This window comes from Magnolia sinica, chromosome 1, assembly GCF_029962835.1.
Source record: "Magnolia sinica isolate HGM2019 chromosome 1, MsV1, whole genome shotgun sequence".
Classification (NCBI taxonomy): Eukaryota; Viridiplantae; Streptophyta; class Magnoliopsida; order Magnoliales; family Magnoliaceae; genus Magnolia; species Magnolia sinica.
The window spans coordinates 52092966-52115115 of record NC_080573.1 but is presented as its reverse complement, the minus strand read 5'-3'; the positions used below and the strand labels follow the sequence as shown (position 1 = coordinate 52115115).

The following is a 22150-nucleotide window of genomic DNA, read 5'->3' as shown; positions in this document are numbered from 1 at the left end:
AGACAATATAGGAAATATGGATATTAAACCAGTAGTAATCCAACTCCTTCCAAAATTCCATGGACCTTGGTAGACTCCAGTATTTCCTTGTGAGGTATCTCAGTCGGTATAGTCCTATCTCAATGCAAATATGCAATAGACCTTCTCTCTCGAACTAGCCTAACTGCTTGCAAACCAGCTTAGACTCCGAAATCATAAGTTCTCTATTGATGAAAGTCCATGTCTAATATGAAAGAGTTTGATTAGATAATAACCACTTTACACTTTCCTAATGTGCTTGAGGACACCATCAGGCTGAAACTCTTTCCATTCTCTTTAAAAGAAAAAGCTAAGACTTGGTTGTAGTCACTACGTCCATGGTCCATTGGCAGATGGAATGACATGACAAGGGAGTGCATAAGATATTATTCCCATACCATAACATGAACACCATCAAGAAGTCGATCATGAACTTCACTCAAAAGGAAGATGAGACATTCTTTCAATGTTGGGAGCGGTTCAAGGATCTTTTCAGTTCATGCCCACAATATGACTTTAAAACGCGGCGCATAAGAAATTGCTTCTATGATGGACTGACATCTTCATTGCACCAATTTGTTGAGGTGATGTGTAATGGGGAATTTGTGAACAAAGATGTCAATGATATGTGGGATTACTTTGACTAACTTGCTGAAAACGCACAATCGTAGGACATCTCCCCAAAATCCAGCACCACTTCTAAGCTTACCTAATCGAAGAAGAGGGGCAGAGTATATATTTTGAAAGAAGAAGAAGATATAAATGCTGAAGTGGCTAATCTCACAAGGAAAATCGGAGTCATGGAACTTAAGAATGATAAGGCTAAGGAAGTTGTTTGCTATATTTGTGCTTGCAACATTTATACAACTAAAAATTGTCCAACAATACATGCTTTTCAGGAAATATTAAATGAGCAATCGAATGCCGTGAATAACTACTAAAGACCTTTCATTGGATCCACCTCAAATACATACAACAACAGCTGGAGGAACCATCCCAACTTCGGTTGGAGGAATGGACAAACGGCTAACCCTCAAGGGGCTCTATCTCAATTCTTAAATAAAAGGAAGCCTCAAGAGGATCCGGTTTTAAAACACCTCCAAAATCAAGAGCTTTTCAATCAAGGCATATTACAAGACTTCTAAGACCTTAACAAGGCCATTCAACAGATTAAGTCACACTTAATGATCGGGGAGAAAGGGATGTTTCCAACCCAACCTCTCCCCAATCCAAAACCGCAATGTGAAATTAGTGACCCAAAGTTTTCAAATCAAATGGAGCAAGCTAAGCCTATCACCACTCTTAAGAGTGGAAAGACAATTGACAAGATTATTCCAGTAAGGGCTGAAAAGCCTAAGGACCCGAAAGAAGATGAGAATGATGGACGTAACATTGCTCCACATGGGTTAGAACCGGGACCTCAAAGTAAACCGACTGTGCCATTCCCTCAACGGTTGATTGCACCAAAACCGCTCTCTAACTCTCAGGATATTCTAGAGGTGCTTAAGTGAAGGTCAACATCTCTCTACTGGATGTCGTTAAACAAATTTCTTTATATGTTAAATTTCTGAAAGATCTATGCACTACCAAAAGATGCCAAAACATACAAAAGAAAATCTTCTTGACAGAAAAAGTGAGTGCCATCCTCAAGCAAGATGTGCTACAAAAATATAAAGATCTCAGTAGCCCAACCATCACTTATGTAATTGAAAATTACCGGATTGAGCATGCACTTCTTGACTTGGGGGCGAGTGTTAACTTGACCTCCTACTGGGTTTGCGAACAACTAGGTCTTGGTGAATTAAAATCCACCCAAAACACATTACAACTTGTTGATAGCTCAGTTCATGTATTGAGAGGGATGATTGAGGGTGTGTTGGTCCAGGTTGATAAATTCTACTATCCAGTAGATTTTATTGTCCTGGATACTCAACCCATCATGGATATGAGCACTCAAATTCCCGCCATTCTTGATCGTCCGTTCCTAGCTACATCAAATGCAATTGTCAATTGCAGGAATGGTATTATGAATTTATCTTTCAAAAATATAACATTAGAGCTCAATATCTTTTTCAATATGAGTAAATAGGTAGAGGATGATGATGATGCCCATGACATTAACATGATCGACTCTTTCGTGGAAGATAGAGCACTTTTGACTTTATACTCTAACACTCTAGAGACATGCTTGGCCCACTCCCCTGATTTAAATGATGATACAATTAGGGAGATGGATGCCATGCTTGGTGCTACACTGGTACTTGAAGTTAACCGATGGAAGCCACAATTTAAAAAGTTACCCCAAACCGATGTAAATCCTTTACCGTCTAGCCTCAAAGCACCAAAGATTGACCTAAAACCTTTGCCCCTGATCTTAAATATGTCTATTTAGGTCAACATGAGACATACCCGGTGGTGATTTCTTCCCACCTTGAGAAGGAACAAGAGAGTATGCTTATCTCTACTCTCATTGAGCATAAAGGAGACCTTGGATGGTTGATTGTGAACCTCAAGAGAATTGATCCTTATTTATACTCACTGCATTCATCTTGAGGATAATGCAAAGACCTCCCGACAACCACAATGTCGATTAAATCCAAATATGAAGGAAGTGGTTAAAGGAGAGGTACTTAAGTTGTTTGATGTGGGTATTATATACTCTATATCCGACATTTAATGGGTAAGTCCAACTTAGGTGGTTCCTAAGAAGTCTGGAATCACTATTGTAGCCAATGCCAATAATCTCAGGTGGAAAATTTGCATTAACTACAGAAAGTTGAATACCATCACAAGGAAGGATAACTTTCCTTTACCCTTCATTAATCAAATTTTAGAAAGGCTAGCTTGTCATTCTTACTACTACTTCCTTGACGGATATTCGGGTTATAATCAGATAGAGATAGCCCTTGAAGATCAAGAAAAGACTACATTCACATGCCCCTATGACACCTTTACTTACCGAAGGATGCCATTCGGATTATGTAATGCCCCAACCACTTTTCAGCAATGCATGTTGAGTATTTTTTTGATATGGTGGTGTAATATTTAGATGTCTTCACGAATGACTTCTTTGTCTTTAGTCCATCCTTTAGCGAGTGCTTGAAAAATCTTACAAATGTGTTAAAGCAATGTGAAGAGAAGAATTTGGTGCTGAATTGGGAGAAGTGTCATTTCATGCTTCCCAAGGGAATAGTGCTTGGACATATAATTTCTTCCAAGGGAATTGAGGTCGACAATGCAAAAATTGACCTTATCTCTAACCTACCTCCACCCAAGAGCATACACGACGTGCGATCTTTCTTAGGACACGCCGAATTCTATTGATGATTCATAACAGACTTTAGTCACCTCTCTCATCCTTTATGTAGTCTACTTCAAAAAGACACCCCATTTGAGTGGACTGAGCAATGCTAAGAAGCTTTCACTAAGTTCAAGCACATGTTAACTACTACTCCCATCATCTAACCACCTAACTGGAGCATTCCTTTTGAGATTATGTGTGATGTGTCTAACTATGTTATTGGGGAAGTGTTAGTTTAGAAAAAAAAAGAGAAAAAACCCTATGTTATTCATTATGCAAGTAGAACCATAAACCCTGCCTAAGTGAACTACTCTACTATGGAGAAGGAACTCTTAGTCGTAGTGTTTACTTTGGACAAATTTAGGTCCTATTTGATCGAATCTAAGATCATCATTTACCCTGATCGTGCAGTATTGAAATACCTTCTTTCTAAGAATGATGCTAAGCCCCACTTGATAAGATGGATCCTCCTACTCTAGGAATTTGATTTGGAAATACGAGATAAAAAGGGAGTAGAGAACATAGTGGCTGACCATCTCTCGAGGCTTGATCTCCTTGATTTCCTTGAGATGACACCCATAAATGACATGTTCCCTAATGAAAAATCATTCAAACTCTCCCAACTACTTTGGTTTGTTGACATTGCAAATTATATGGCTACAAGTTTCACACCAACATATCGGACTATGTAAGATAAAAGAAAATTCTTCGCCGATGTATGTAAGCTAATGCCCCGTGTTTTCAGGACCCGAGTATATGACCCGTTTCCCAAAAACTCAAGTGTTAACCTAAAAAATTTAGTATAAATTTGAACTGTTTATCATTAATCAGAGTTAACATCAACGAAGCTAGAGTAAACCATGCATTAAATAAAAACATTCCAACTACAATGAAAATCTAAATGTAGCGCCCATACAGGACTTATACAATCCCAAATGACAAAGTTCATAAAACAAAAGTAGGAATCTATCAAAGCTCGATATGGGCCGCAAGGACCAGCCTAGCTTCCCAGCTACCCAGTCTGCTCCAGCAACCTAGTGAACAACATCAGCTCGCTCTATACCTGTATTAACTGTTACGGTTTGATAGCATCAATGGCTATTGCAGTGAGGAGCACCCTCTAAGATTGTGCACTCCTCATTCAGAATTCAACATAAATTGCAATATATGAGAAGGGGCATTTTAAACAATGCAATTCAAGAATCATGATCATGCATTTATAATTAAGCTAGTTAACATAATTTCAACATTAAGGGAATGTAATGAAAACCGCAATGCAAAGGGACATGTCCAGATAGTCAAACAGTCAATCTTAGGACCTCCATACAATGACTAGAAACTAGTCTTTCAAATGCCTGCTTCACTCATAAATCATATTGTACGTGAACACTGCAAGATGTCTAGGAAGTCGATAAGTGAACACCCGCTCCACCTGGAGATCATGGTACGACTGAATACCGCAAGATGAAGAGACAAGCAATATATAAACTCTAGACTACCTGGAAATCATATCGCGTATGTGAACACCACAAGATGGCTAGGAAATTGCTAAGCGAACACCTGTTCCACCTGAAAATCACAGTACGACCGAACACCGTAAGATGGCTAGCAACTCAACATGCAAAACTCTACTTTACCCGGAAATCATATTATATGTCAACACTGCAAAATGGCTAGGAAATCGCTAAGCGAACACCCGCTCCACCTAGAAATCACCATATGATTGAATGTCGCAAAATGAAGAGAGAATCAACTAGCTACAAAAGGCACCAATGTTCCATCAAGGTCGTCAAGGGAAAATTAATTGTCCAAGCCACATGGAGTAATATGCGGTCCAATCTATGTAAGGCAAAGTATGGTCCAAGCTATAAGGCAAGTGTGTGATCAAGCCTGTATAAGTCAAATAGGGCCCACAAGATGGTAAGTCCTTAACATGTTATATTCAATCCATAAGATAATCACAAACAATAACATTTGGTTAATTAACAAACTCTACAACATGTGACGACTGAATCATATATGTTACTAGCATTAAAGAGACACAATGTTCATACGTTACATGAGCCAATCATGCACCATTTTAGCATATTCATGTAATGAAATAAGTAAACTAAATAATTTATAGTTACTAACTACATAGAATTAAAGCATCATTCATGTCAAGTTGGGGAATTTAAGTGGGAAGCTCAAAGGGTGAGTCCTCACCTTGATCAAGTAATCTAGTTGCATGGCCTACTAGATAGTATGTCTGAAGTCCAATTGAGTCAAATCTAGTTGATAAACATGCGACCACAACCAATCAAAATATCAATGAAAATGGTAAATGCTTGGTTTCTACGGTTAATGAACTCAGTGAAAACTCGCGGAGTCAACTCAGTAGCTAATAAATGAAATGAGCTTTGATTTACCTTGGATTTACGTCACTTGGCAGCTGCAAGGCTCAAGTGAGTTAGCCCAAACTCAGCCCAACTCCACCAAGTTGACTCGGTAAGTGCACCCAAAATCCCAAATCTCTCTTCTTCCTCTTCCTTCCTTTCTCTCTCTCTCCCCGTTTCTCTCCTTCTCTTTTTATTTTTCTTTCTTTTCTTATATATATATATATTTGCTGGAATATCCAGTAATGTCTGGACCAAAGCCCAAACCTAATTCGACCTACTCAGACTCGGTTCCAACCAAGTCGACTTGGTAGCCACCCCGAAAAGAAATATACTCTCTATCTTCCTCTCCTTCTTTCTTTCACTTTTATTCTTTCCTGCTAGAGTGTCCATCAATGGGTATGGACAACCCAAATCTGGACTGGGTCCAAGCCCTAACTCAGACCCAGATTCGGCTCAAACTTGGCAGCGAGTCAGGGCTGTCCCTCGAACTTTCTCTCTTTCTCTCCCTGCCCTTTCTTTTCCTGCTTCTTTCTCTTCCTCTTTCTTCCTCATTTTTTCTTCTGTTGCAAATGACTAGCAACACCTGAACTCAGATGGAGCTCATCTGTCCGGCGTCAAGGCAGCAACTCGATTTGGGTCACTCTCACCCGTTGCGACAGTAACAAGAGGAAGGAGCCAGCGTCCCTGCTCCTCTCCCGCTTTTTTTTTTTTTTTTTTTCTGTTTCCTCCTTTATTTTCTTCCTCTCTTCTTCTCTGATTTCTCCTCCTCTACCTCAGCTACTTACAAAGGCACCTAAACTGAGTTTGCTCGACTCGAGCTGGTGTGGCGTGGCGAGTGCGGCAACTCTCCTTCTCTCTGTCGATCTCTTTCTTTTCTGTTTTCACATTTTCTTTCTTTTTTTTCACGAGTTGCCCTAACAGCAGTCCTTTATAGGATTATTGCCTTGAATTAAACTAATCAGAGATTAATTAAAGGATCGGGAGTTAAATTCGAGCTTAACTGCGACGTGTTGCCAAGATCGGCTGATAACGACCACCTAGACTTGCAGGATCATAATCTGATCACATGGGCTAGTACTGGTTATCTTAGCCATCATTCGAATGACCTAGATCAGCAAATGGGCCCCACAGTGCGCTGATAGGTTTTCTGCTAAAAACAGAGGCGATGACCCAGCCATTAATGGTGGGTCATCGTCCAATGACTGATCCGAGGATCAACAACCTATGGACTGTGTGGATTTCTCCTCTAATGACAGTGGGGCCCCTTCAGATGGACGGTGATTTTTGTTTTTGCTTAATGGCTCGAGTTCAGCTCAAAGGGTGGTGGAAATCCCTTTCCACTGTTGGAAATCCCTAGCATGAAGGGCTAAGATTGTTTGGAACGCGTGGTTGGGATGGAATGGAGCAGGGGCAAACGGATTGCCAGTGTGGAAAGCATAAAGAACGAAATTCTTTCCATTTTTTGGAAGTAGGAGAGATTTTAGCATGATTTGTGACTGATATTGTGTGCACCCGTGTGCAATACAACGGGTGAAATCGGTCATGAATTGTAGGGTTTTTGGTCCTATTTAATATGGATGGTTTGGATTAGACGTGGAATCTATGGGGGTGGGCCACAAATCATCCCAAGTGGATGTCGTCCGTCTGTTAAGTGCGAGCGGGAGGAATTTCAAAAGGAATGAAATTCCTTTCTTTTTTTGGTTTTGCACGGTCAGAGTCAGTTTGAACAGACTGGCCATACGGGTGCGGCGTGAGTGTACACCACTGTGTACACGCACCACCTAGGGTGGGGTCCACCGTGAGGATTTGGATCGATCCACTCCGTTCATTCATTTTGGTGGCTCTCATTAGTGTCCAGCCCAAAAGACGAGGCAAATCCAAGTCTTAAGTGGGCCATATACACCAAGTTCGTCTTGATTAGTGGTTTGCACGGCCCATGGTGACGTTACGTGAAATCTGGCCCATCCATTAGTTTCAAAATTAGTACAAAATAATATATTATGTAATGCCCATTACATTAATATATAATATAGTATATGTTATAAATATATACACAACTTATAATACATTTATTTTATTATTTCATATTTTATATTAATAAATATTTATCAATTAATAAGGTATTTAATTTTGTAATATTGTGTGTGTGTGTGTGTGTGTGTGTGTGTGTATTATTTAAAGTGTACTATAACTAATTAATACAATATTATTATAATAAACAATAGTAATTAATATTTTAGATTATATAATGAAAATACATTTACATATTTGTTTATCAGAATACATTAGTAGTTATAGATAAGTATTTATTTATAATAATTAATATTTATAATCTATTTTTGTGATTATATATGCAGATTTTAGTATAGCAAAATTTATGTTAAGCGATGTATATTTTATATATAATATAATACAATAATATATAGTTAAAATTAAAAACATAAATATTAGTCAATGTACATCAATTATTTGATAATGTGTTGGCATGCAATTTATTTTATATATAGTTTTAAATGTTATACATAATTTGAATAATTCAAGTAACATATGTATTATTACAAATAATTATAAAATTATTTTATATTATAATATATGTATACAATTATATCACATTAATAAATTTTTATGGTACCAATTTAAGATAGGCTACTCATCTGCCTCTGAGATAGATTTATAGCTCAGGCAAGCCATATTAACTGAAGTATAGCCTTTGAGTGCCAACTATTGTCGACCCGATGATGACCTGTGGTTCACTCATGAGATCAGGACCGTTCATCTAACTGGTGAGCCAATGACAGCCACCATTCATTTTAGATTTAACTAGATGGCTCACATGACCTTTATTCTTGGGGTTTAAACTACGATTTTCGTCCATCCGATGGTTTGATCAAACCTCAACCTGACCATTAGTGATCCTTGGAGTTTGATATCGACAATGGACTGTCCAATTTGTCTATTGAGGTGATTTATAGGGATGGATCACCCAAACATTTGTTATGAGCCTAATGAATGGTGAGTCTTGTGACTTAAGTCTTGAAACTAATTTTTCCACAGCTCAATCAACTCAACAAGGTGTGGTCTGGTGTTTTATTCCAATTAGATTCCTAGAATTAAGCCTCATGAGGTTCAATGCGGTTCTCTAGGTGATGTAATGGTCCATCTCGAAAATAAATGGTTGGATGGCTTAATCTTTACCCCTAACTTCCAACTCAAGCTAGAACGACGGTGAGCGTTCAAATGAATTAACTTCTCATTTACTTTAACCTAGGTCCTTATAATGAAACCCAAGTACTAAAATGTACAGGGTGTTATAGTAAGTTCTTCTGGGACGATCCATATCTGTTTAAATACTGCCTAGACTAAATTCTATGAGATGCGTACCAGACAATGAATACCAAAGTGTCATCTCCTTCTATCATTCTCAGGCCTGCGGTGGTCACTTTTCTCCTAAGAAGACCATGACCCAAATCCTACAGTGCGGCTTTTACTAGCCCACCATATTTAAAGATACTCATGAGTTTTGTAGAGCTTGTGAGCGTTGTCAGAAATTGGGAGCATTGTCTCATTGAAATATGATGCCTCTAAATCTTATTCTAATTATTGAAGCATTTGATTGCTGGGGCATCAATTTTATGGGCCCATTCTCTGAATCCTTTGGGAATGTATACATTTTGTTGACAGTAGACTATGTCACAAGTGGGTCGAAGCGATCCTGTGTCGGAACAATAACCATCAAACTGTCATTAAGTTCTTAAAAAAAAATCCTTTCCCGATTTAGAACACCTCAAGCCATAATTAATGATGGAGGTTCACACTTTTGTAATAGACCATTCAAAAATTTAATAAAGAAATATAGCATCTCTTATAAGTGAGCACTCCATACCACCTGCTGACAAGCGGACAAGCTAAGATCTCTAACAGGGAGATTAAACAAATTCTGAAGAAAATGGCTAATCCTAGCTGTAAAGATTGGTCAATCCATTTGACCGATGGTTTATGAGCATACCGTACAACTTTTAAGACCACTATTGGAATATCTCCCTTTAGACTCATCTATGGGAAATCTTGCCACTTACCTGTGGAACTAGAATATAGAGCCTACTGGGCTATCAAAAATCTGAACTTAGACAATGCTAGTTTGTTAGATAAACTTCAATTGAATGAACTTGAGGAAATCCAGAACGACGCTTATGAGAACTGGAGAATTTATAAGGACAAGATGAAGCTATTTCATGACAAAAACATTCTTCGGAAATCATTCTTAACAGATTAAAAAGTCCTTTTGTACAATTCTCGGTCACATCTTTTTCTAGGTAAACTTTGATCTTGTTAGACCGACACTTTCACTATTACTAATGTCTATCCTCATGGGATTGTTGAGATAAATGATCTGAATAATGGCAATGTTTTCAAAGTAAATGGACATAGTTTAAAGCCATTTATTAAGAAATTTGACTCAGAAGACATGTTCATATATCTGATTGATCCTGTTTACCAAGATTGACCTCCTAGTCTAATTGAGGTGTAGTTACGTTTATTGCTTTCATAGGATTAGGATAGTTTTTTTTTTCAATATGTTTAGTCTTTGTGCTAACCCATTTCATGTTGAGATCCTTGGAAAAGCCTCAAATCTTCCTTTTTCAGATATTATCTTTCCATCACTACTCCTTTCTTTTTCGTTGCCTCATATGCATTGAATGCTTATCTATTTTTACATTGAGGGTAATGTAGATTTTAGGTTGGGGTGTAGATTAGGTAAACTAATTAGTGTTTTTCTTAGTTTTTCAGCAAAAATTATGGAAAATTTCAAATTTTCAAAGTATAAGCCGGTTTGAAAAGCGATAGTTTTTGCATTCTTTAAGAATGTCTTGAGTATGAAAAGATGAAAATTGAATTTTGAATTATTAGAGTTTGATCAACTAAGTAGTCTATAGCTTAAAGTTGTTGCAATCAATTGATTAAGAGGAAGTTTGAATATCATGTTGATCTAAATCACAAGACACGTTCAATTTACTTTCAGAGAATTGTACTAGAATTACTGATTGTTAGCATGTGAGTCATTAATAGATGTTGAGAAGCATGTGAATCATTAATAGATGTTGAGAATTAAGTCTGGAGAATTTTATCCACCTTAAAAAATGAAACGAACCGATTTAAAAAAAAAAACATTGAGATCAACAAAAAGGTCCTGTATGGTGAAAAGACTGGAAAAGAATGAATAATTTAAAAAGAATAAAGATGTAAAGTTTGAAAAGAATGAATAAAAAGAGACGTCAATATAAAATCAAAAACTGGAAAAAGAAGGAAAATGGGATAAGCTTGGAATCAGCTCGATTATTCAATTAATCATGAAGTGATGAGCATAGCTAACATTATGAAGTAATAGTATTTTTATAGAAAGTAAGTTAGAATTCACAGAGCACGTTGGAAAAAATTGATATGTGAACTTATGCTCTTTAATGATTAATAAAGAACTTATTTGATTGATTGCTCACTTGGTTCGGCTTTAGGTTTTTAAATTTTCATTCTCGCTTCTTTGGATTATACTCATTCATACTCATCTGCATAAAAGATTATTTTCTGAAAGAAGTTTTAAACTTTGGGAATGGAAGATTATTTCATGCATGTTTTGCTTAGAAATATCAAAAGGCTAGTTGGGGAGTGTGTTGAGTGTTAAATATTGTATATTTTCTCCTAATTATATCTTGGTTTTAGGAACATGATAATGCTTAATGGTATATTTTATACATGTTTGTGTTACAAGGGGAATCTGAGAGCTTGGATTGAAAAGAATGTTAAAAACATGGATTTTATGCTCAAGAATAGCCAAGGTAAAAGGTGGATCTTAGGAAACCAAGAACGAAGAATTTACATACCAAAGATCTAAGAAAACCAAGTATAAAAGGGTGAAGAAAGGACTTGAAAGACTTTAGAATCCTTCGCAGAAAGCAGACAAGTTCGGTCTGACCAAAATCGTACAAAATAGTCCTGCAACCAATGATGAAATGCAGAAGCTACTTTAGTTCGACCGATAGACAATTCGTTTCGACCGAAACCCAGTTCGGTCCGACTGAAGGGAGGATTCGTTGTGACCGAAAGTGCACAAAAAGTTCCAATGCTGAAAGAAGTTAATTTGGTTCGACCGAAGAGTAATTTGGTTTGACCAACAACTTAAGTTTGGTCCGATCGAACACAAGCTCAGTTTAACCAAAATCGGGCAACTGATGAAATAAAATCCTATCAAGCTTTGGATTCGACTTTGGTCCGACCGAAGCATAACGTGGGGCTTGCACAGAGTGCATAAATTCAAGTCGGTTTGTAAAAATTCCAAGGTGGTGTGTAAGATGGCGATTCACAACTATAAATAGGAGTACCTAGGACATTCCTAAGTATCTTTTAGGTTTTAAGGAGTTGAACAAAAGGGTGGAGAGCTGCCGCCAAGAGTTCTTCTTCTTCTTCCTTAGTTTGTTTTCATGTCTTGTTTGATGGATTTTAGTTTAATCATGTTTATGGTTAAATAAACCTCTTAGATATGGCTACAAGGTGAAGTTTTTAGCATGATTGGGATGTTTATCTTACTTTGATTCTTGTTTATATTGAACTATATTGATTTCTAGTTGATTTTAAGGAATATTTTCAATTTCTTATGGTTTATTGTGACTTAAATTACAATAGACATTGTGATAGCTTTGAATATCTTCTTCTCCTATTTGAGATTGTGAGATTGGTAAATCCTGTTGTTCACCATCGTTTCCTGGGCATGGTAGGGCGATGGAATCACTTCCAAATCTTCACAATTTCTATCCATTGAGGCTAGTTCAATGAAAAGTTCAGAGATTTGATCATCTTTTCTTCCAACTGTATAAGATAGGACTCTGATTATAGTTCCATCTCTTGAATCAAGTAAGGTAGCATCTTGATATCTACAAGTGGATCCTTGGCACCCTAGTTTCCACCTTTGAATTCACAAGTTTTAATCAACAACATTCACACTCACTTTCAATTATTTCAGAATTCAGATTTATAACTTCTTCTAGTCCTAGTTCTAATTCTTTTCAGAATACGTACAAGTTTAGTCCCTGTGAATTCGACCTCGGTCTCACCGAGATTATTACTACATCACGACCCTATACTTAGGGTTGTGAACAAAATGCCAACATGGTGAAGAAATATCACTTAGGGTTGTGAACAAAACGCTAACATAGTGAAGAAATATCTCCAAGATTGTTACTTGGGATATTTTAGTGATTAGCGGGTTCACAACAAATACATATTAATATACATTATACACTCAAGCATGTTATCTTTAATGCACAATTATTAAAAAATTTACACATGTTACCAACACAATAGAGCACAAGTAATGATGGCATAATAAACAAATAGTTTCCTATCATATGATATGCATGATTAAATATATTAATGCGATGATTAAATAATGTATGCTCCTCACAATCCAACACTCCCTCACAAGCGACTCTAATGCCAAATCGTAACCTATCATATGATATGCATGATTAGCCAAGTGATTATTAGTCCCAGTTCATATAGCAGGTTGGGGAAGCTAGGATACTACCACACTATCATGAGTCATTAACTGGATTACGTGGTTCATTGTGGCATGTGGCAGCTCCTCACTAGTGTCCCTTGATCCATATTAAGGCATGAACAAGGTACAGGTCGTCACCCAATACCAAGTATAAACCATTAATTCAGAGATGCGGGCTTGTTACTAAAAACTAAATCAATACAAAGGTAATGGCTTGTCACCAAATTTCATTCACACCTGGTCGTTTGAACGGTACTCTGGCACAGGACCATCGACTGGGTAATTTGACCGGGTCCCTATCACCTCTATCAGTGCTCAATGGTCACTATGAGGAGGCTCGTCACCCCAGCGTAGGCCAATAGCTCGAAAACAGTATCCCACACCACCATACTCGGCTCATGAGTTTTTAGGGATAGTAATGCAAAAATGGTTATGAGTAGACTAAATCAATGGTAATGGTGGTATCCAAGGTTCTATTGAACGTAATACAATCACTAAGGACAAATATGATTGATCTTACATTAGATTGATGCGATCGATTATAAAGGACCCTGGGGCAAATCGACATTGGCTGCAAAGCATCCTGTGTAGCTCCAACTACTGTTGATCATTCGTATTCAACTCTAGTCAACCGTATAAGCCTGGGATAGCCTCTCTAGAGTGGGAAATCCATATATTTTGATAATTTGTGGAGCTCGATCCACCACAGCAACATAATTCAATCATATCAGTATTTATAAGCATTCAACATCTAGAAATTTTATAATATTAAGAGTTTCATGTCATTCAAGCATTTCATCGAGCTTGTTATCAATCAAATAACAAATAAATGTATTTAAATATTCTAAAATGTAAAGTAGAAGCTTGGGGGTAGATCTTCATTTTAGAGTCAAAATCCTTAACTTGGATGCAGCTTTAGCATCGGGAATTTGGCAAAAATGCTCCAAACCCTAATTCATCAACAATTTCATTAATAGTAATGTGAATTTTAATATAATTAGGTTCTAACTAAGGGTTAAGGGTTTTACCTAACTTAGTTCGATCAAATCTTGACTCGATTCGATGAGTCGAGGCCTGGGATTGGCGTACTACGGTATACACACAAGGCCATACCCAAATACGGCTCTCATAATAGCATGAGTCGCTCTGAATCCATTTCCAAGACCTCAAGTCCTAGCATGATCAAACCCTAGTATTAGGATTTTTAAGAAATGACGGAAATGAAAGAGGGTTTCCAATCCTAATGGCTCACCGGCATCCTATACCAAGACAATTGGATTGCAAGAGCTCATGCATTTGGCTTTTAAGGACCAACTTCTAAGAAGGGTTCGCTGATTACCTGTAATTACCGTCGGGAATATTCTGGTAGTGCAACATGGTGCAGTAATGTTGTCGACTAGTGGCGGTAGGGAGAATCTTCCAAACCAATCCATATCTCACACCTTCTCCCTTTCTTACAGCTCAAAATTCACGTGGGAGTGAGAGAGAACAGACGAGGGGCTATTTATAATGTCAGAATGTGCACAAATAACTCAGGTGACCTTTTCTCCAATAAACTTGCCCTTGGGGAGGTTATTTTTGACTTACAGGGCCTTTCGAGGGGCCACTGGCTTATCTCCACCAAGGGACAGGTGCCCCACTATGGGATCTATGTTTCATCACAACTGGGCGTCAATTGGACGCTCTGATTAGTTGTGGGGGCTCCGCTTACGATGGACGGTTGTCAGTGATCAATCGGGGCCGCGACTATACAAATACGAGTGAGGAAATATCCTTAAGTCGTACCTCGAGTTTGGTTATGATTTGATGCTTGAAAGATCATAACTTCGCAAAAGAGTGGAGAGCCTAATTCACTTAAATTTTTAGGTTTCTGCTTAGGGAAATTATAAGACCTATATCTTAGCCCATACCGTTCTATAGGCTTCCTCAGTCCTCCCGATCAAATTCCAGCGACCCACATTCTGTTGTCGGCATTTGCGCGTGATCCTAAGTCATGTCCTGTATATAAGAGTCGGCTCGACTTGAAACTTATATCCTTGTGATTATGCTATCGCAACGATTTCGATGTCGCATCTCGCGTGCCGAGACGATACCCAGGCCAGGAGATGTGGGCCCATGTCCAGTTCGAGAAAACGCCACGTGTTTGCAATCTTAAGAGAATCTCTACAACATGTCTCATCAATCAAGTGCACATCAATCACCTCATGTCAATTAAAAGAGCAACCCCAAAAGTCAACTCTCTTTCTTACACACCCATACATGTCAAGTACATACCCATCACCCATCACTCCAACACTTACAACCATCCCTCTCCTCCTTACATCATCTCTCTCTCTCTCTCTCTCTCTCATTTCTTCATTTTCAAGCAAACCCCATGAGAGTCCAACATCCAAACACCATGTGAGAAGCAATGTGTGGCCCACCTTCCTACTTCCCATCTCCACCATCCAAAGTCCATCTCCATCGTTGAAATGCATCCCTCGGAGCTCCAGGATGCATTGATGGAAGAAGAAGTCTAAGAAGATCAAAGGTGGGTGTTCATAGTACCTTTTCTTTTAATTTAGGGCCCACATATGGTGGGACCCATTTTGATGTATGATTGTATCAAAGAGGGACCCATAGTGGCGGGGTCCCTCCGCTATTCCGATCTCTCTCTCTCTCTCTCCATTTTTTCTGATGGAGTGTGTCCCACTTGATCCATACCGTCCACCGAGTGGGCCCACCCGGCGGTCCATTTGGACGGACCCGATTAGAGGAAAATACAAATATTAGCTTGATCCTAGGCGTGTGGCCCACTAGACGTGGAACCACCATGAAGTATGTGATTCATCCACACTGTCCATCTGGACAGGTGGTGGGACACCACTGTGATGTGCATAGCTTAAATCCACATTGTTCGTCCAAGCGTCCAGAGGATCAGGATGCTTGGCTCTTTTAAAGATATGATATTATATTATATTATATTATATTATATATGATATGTATATATACATGCTTATATATGTGGGCCACGTGTGTGAGACCCAATTGATGTGTGGCTGGATGGGATCCACCAGAAGTGTGGATTTCATTCACACCGTCCATCCAAGGTGGGACCCACCATAGTGTATGTGATCCATCCCCACCGTCCAACCATTTCTGGACGTGGGACGACCTTGATGGATGTGTTTTATCCCTGCTGCATTGCAGCCGTGGGACCCACACATGTGTGGACTCCACCATGCTATGTGTATTTCATCAATATTGTCCAAACGGTGGGCCCCACATCAGCAGTTACAACTGCTGCTTTGATGCAGCAAGCTCTGTAGGTCCCTGCTCGAGCTATGTGTTGTATCCATTGGCCTACCATGTAATGTATGGGTTTAATCCACACCATCCACTGTGTGGGACGGTGTGACCCACTGGGATATTTGTGTCTTCTCTCCACCGTCCAGGATGGTGGACCACACCATGATGTGTTTATTTCATCCACACTGTTTAGATTGTACTAGACGGTGCTGGACAATGTTTGGATGGTAATGATTTACATAGACAATGTTTGGATGTGTTGTGGGTTCCACCGCGATATAGGGGCCCATCTACTGTGTATGTGGAGCCCACCTATTATGCATATTAGGCCCATGTGATGGGGCCCACCTTGGTGTATATATTCTATATTCGCATCGTCCAACTTTGGACAGTGCCACGTGGGGCCTACCATTGATGCATGTATTGTATATTTATGTTGTTCATTAATGTGGACATTGAGCGGCCCATTGAGATATATGTTAGGCCCATATGATGAAGCCCAATGTTATGTATTAGGCCCATTGGTGTGGCCCATTGACATGGCCTACTTGATGTATATGAGGCCCATTGGTGTGACCTGCTGATGCGGCCCACTTAATGTATGTGAGACCCATTGTTGTGGCCCAATGAGTTGTATAAGAAGTCCATATAATGGGGCTTAATGTGGTATATTTGTGGCCATTGATGAGGCCCAAAGTGATGTATTCATGGCTTAGATGGTGAGGCCCAATGTGATGTTTATACGGCCATATGTGAGGCCCAATGTGATGTATGTGTGGCCCATGGGTTGTGGTCCATTGTAATGTATATTAGGCCTGTATGAGTGGCCCATTGTGATATGTGATGTATTTCCAGCCCATCTGATAAGGCCCATTGTGATGTATTTCCAGCCGATTTAGTAAGGCCCAATGAGATGTATTTTCTGACCTATATATTGCGGCCCATTTGACATATATGAGGCCCATGGATTACGGCCCATTGTGATGTACATGAGGTCTATTAGTGAGGCCGAAAGTGATGGATGTGCAGACCGATGTAATGTATGATTTCACTATAATGTATGTAATGATGTTTGTGTGGGCCACTGCTAGGGAGCGATGTTTGTCAAATGTCCACATTGATGGGTAATGATGGTTGAATGTCCATATTGTGACCTTCCCTTAGGCCGATTGTTGAGGCCTATTATTGAGGCCGATTCCGATTCCAATCATGTTGATTATCGAGGGCGATTTCGATTGTCAAGGCCGATTCTGATTCCAATTGTCGAGGCTGATTCTAATTATCGAGGCTGATTTCGATTATCGAGGCCGATTCTGATTCTAATTGTCGAGGCTGATTCCGATTATTAAGGCTGATTCAGATTATAAAGGCCGATTCTGATTGTTGAGGTTTATCGTTGAGGCCGATTCTGATTCTGATTATTGAGGCCAATCCCAATTGTCGAGGCCAATTCTGATCATCAAGGCCGATTTTGATTATCGAGGCCGATTTCGATTGTCGAGGCCTATTATTGAGGCCGATTTCGATTCTGATTATTGAGGCCGATCCTGATTGTCAAGACCGATTATCGAGGCCGATTCCGATTGTCGAGGCTAATTGTAGAGGCTGATTTTGATTCCAAATATCGAGGCCGATTCTGATTGTCAAGGCCGATCAAGAGGCCGATTCCAATTGTCGAGGCCGATTGTTGAGGCAAATTTTGATTCCGATTGTCGAGGCCAATTCTTATTGTCGAGGCCTATTGTTGATGTTGATTCTGATTCCAATTGTCATGGCTAATTATTGATGCCAATTCTAATTGTTGAGTCCGATTGTTGTGGCCGATTCCGATTCTAATTGTCGAGGCTGATTCCAATTCCGATTGTCGAGGCCTATTGTTAAGGCTAATTCTGATTCCAATTATTGAGGCTGATTATCGAGGCCGAACTTGATTGTCGAGGCCAATTGTTGAGGTCAATTTTGATTTCGATTATCAAGGCAGATTTTGGTTGTTGAGGCCTATTATTGAGGCTGATTTTGATTTCGATTATTGAGGCCGATTATTGAGGCCGATCACGATTGTCGAGTCCGATTATTGAGACCGATTTCGATTATCGAGGTTGATTTTGATTCTGATTATCGAGGCCGTTCGAGGCCGATTCCGATTGTTGAGGTCGATTTTGATTTCGATTGTCGAGGTCTATTGTTGAGGCCGATTTCGATTCCAATTGTCGGGCCGATTCCGATTGTCGAGGCCCAATGTGAAGTATATGCGGCCTGTATTTGAGGCCCATTGTGATGTGCATTCAGCCCGTGTTTGAGGCCTAATGTGATGTATATGTGGCCCATATTTGAGGCCCATTATGATGTGTATTTAACCCATGTGTAAGGCCCAATGTGATATATATGAGGCCTATGTGATGAGGCCCATTGTTGTGCATTTGAGGGTCAGGCGATTGTCATGCCCCGAACTCGGAAACCGCGCTCACAAAATTCTCTATCGCAGAATCTAGCACCGACAACCTCCGTATTACCCCATTCTCGGCTCCCGACACCCATATACCAGATTCCGATCTTGGGATCCTACAAGGAGGATTTCAAACATGATTTTGTTTCAATATAAGCATACCCATGAACAATAACCATATGAACACCATCACAAAATCCACTATGATAAAAAAACTTTTAGTACAGTGCTATGAAAGGAAATACAAGATAATGATAATAACAGAAACTCCAAAAGCTCGTCTGCATGCTCCAACTGCAGCGAAGCTACGACTGCGTCTTGGCGTCACCTGCACGCATCGATCGTGCATAAGCTTATAAAAAGCTTGGAGGGCGGTGTAAGTGTGTGCGCAATATGAGCATGCTCAGAATGTAAGGTCAGAGTAATATGGAATCATGTTGATGGATACATAAATGCAATCAGCCATACTAAGGCTATGCGGTGCAGGATATGAATGCTATCGGCCATATCAAGACCATGCGATGTGAAATGCAAATCAAGCATATCAATCCTCGTCCAAATCCACATATCAATACAGCTCATCAAATATCAGTACAGTTCTCGTTCTAAATAATCACCGGGGTTTAGTACACTCCAAATGTCACTGCCCCTCTCCCAGCCGCACAGTCCAAGTGAGTGTAAGAAACCTCACTATCTGCCTAGCCAATAGTTTGCCAATACCTATCTGGCACGTCGATAGCAAACCCATTCACGAGCCGGTCAAACTCAGCCTAGTAATGCCCCCTACCCTCGGGCGAGTAAGGCCACACTCCTTTCCAACCGACCACGACACAGTGGGAGACGCGGCCTTCTGGTATTTGGCCCTCGTGCGCTCATATATCCACTCGGTCTCAATGTTGGAATCATCATCTGGTACCATCGGGTTTAGAGATTTTCACCCAGGGACATCTATGGCACCCCGATACTAGAAACAGTATTTTCGGTATCCAATCCAGCCATCCACGATGTGTCTGTAGAGGCTATGGCCCTGATGTTGCTAGGGCAAACAATAATCATAATCACACACATGCAAGTGCATGAATCACTCTACCAGACATGTAACAATCCTACGCGTACTGCGCTCTCATGTAAGGCAACTCCGCCTATCAGGGAGCCTATAAACAATTTGCCCGAAGGCATATGCTATGATAAGTCACTCCTCATATCAGGCATACATATGATGCATATGATCATGAATCATGGATCTATACTAAACATATTATGTGGTGATGGGCTCTGGTCATAACAAAGATGGGCCTAGACAGCTTACACACTACAAGTATGAGCCTAACAATGGGCCCCAGAGAGAGTGACAATGCGGACATTTAACCAACATCATCCTCCAATGTGGACATCAAACCATTATTGCTCCCAAGGCATAACCCGCCATAAACATCATTACATATACTTGGGGTAAGGTAGTGTACTTGACTTAATTTGATGGGACATGTTGTAGAGATTTTCTAGAAATTCACAATGCGTGACGTTTATTTGGAATGAATGCGGACCCACATCTCCTGGCCTAGGTATCGCTTAATTGCACGAGTCGTGGTGTTAGAACCGCAAAGACGGCATAGTCATTAAGGTGCAAATTTTGGGTTGAGCTGACTTCGGTATGCAGGACTCGGCTTAGGTTCACGCGCAAACGTTGGATATAGGTCGAGGGTTGACGAAATTCAACCGGGAGGACCGCGGAAGCCTACGAAATGGTATGGACCAGGATACGGGTCTTACAACTCTCTCCTCTAAATAAAAATTTTATCTTCAAAATTTACATGATCATTGTAAGTAATCATAACTCATAATAGAAGAGGAAACAAGGTATCGCCATATAAAATTGGAGATAACATACAGGATACAACATACAATCAATCATCAAAGAGATGGGGATAGCGCTCTCGAATCTCAGCTTTAAGCTCTTAAGATGCCTCATCAACAAAATGGTGACCCTACTGAACTTTCACCAAGGGAATGACCTTGGTCCGGAGGACCTGCTCCTTTCGATCAAGGATACGAACTGACTGCTCAATGTAAGAAGCATCCTCACGAACCTCCAACGGCTGCCAATCAATAAGAGGAATGATGTCTGACCTACACTTCCTTAGCATAGAGACATGAAAAATGTTGTAGACGCCAGACAACTAAGATGACAAGGCAAGCCGATAAGCCACCGCCAATGCGCCCAATGATCTCGAAAGGTCTTATGAATCTCGGGGCAAGCTTGCCCTTCGCTCCAAATTGAACTACGCCCTTCATGGTCGAGACCTTGAGATACACTCTGTCCCCTACTGCGAACTCTAAGGGATGATGCCGGCAATCAACAAAACTTTTCTGCCGGCTTTGAGTTATGCGTATCCTCTGCCTGATGATATCGATAGACTCTATCATCTTCTACACAAGCTCGGGACCTAGGAGATGCCGCTCTCTGACCTCGGTCTAACAACTCAGAAATCTGCATGCTCTGCCATACAATGCCTCAAAAGGAGTCATGCCAATGGTCGCCTAATAGTTGTTATTGTATGCGAACTCAGTCAATCACAGGTGCTCATCCCAGCTACCCCTGAAGTCGATTGCGTAGGTTTGAAGCATATCCTCAAGGATCTGGTTGACCCTCTCGGTCTGGCCATCTTTCTGCGGATGATACGCGGTGCTGAGCTGTAAATTAGTACCCATCACTGTCTGAAAGCTCCTCTAAAAATGAGACGTGAACTTTAGGTCTCGGTCTGAAATGATCGAGATAGAAACACCATGCAATCTCACGATCTTATCAGTGAACAGCCTGGCTAGCCGTTCTGAATGCCAAGTCTCATGAATAGCATGAAAATGTGCCGACTTCGTTAAACAGTCCACGATAACCCAGATGGCGTCATGCCCACGCTGAGTCCTTAGTAAGCCCATAATGAAGTCGGTAGATACATGCTCCCACTTCCACATCGGGATGCTTAATGGCTATAATAGACTAGGGGGTCTCTAATGATCACCCTTGACACGGTAGCATGTGTCATACTCGGCCACAAAACCGGTGATCTGGCGCTTCATCCTCATCTAAAAATACTGTCTCCTCATATCGCGATACATCTTTGTCGAGTCAGGATGAATAGAAAACTGCGATCGATGTGCCTCAGTCATAA

The 22150-nt window shown here is 40.0% G+C and overlaps 1 non-coding gene across 1 annotated transcript; it reads right to left on the bottom strand.

Moving 5' to 3' along the window:
- Positions 1-428: 428 nt before the first annotated feature.
- LOC131222689 (small nucleolar RNA R71) lies at positions 429-535 on the bottom strand. The gene has a single exon (XR_009160157.1). It is a non-coding gene; the product is annotated as a small nucleolar RNA R71 (small nucleolar RNA).
- Between the last annotated feature and the right edge of the window lie 21615 nt (positions 536-22150).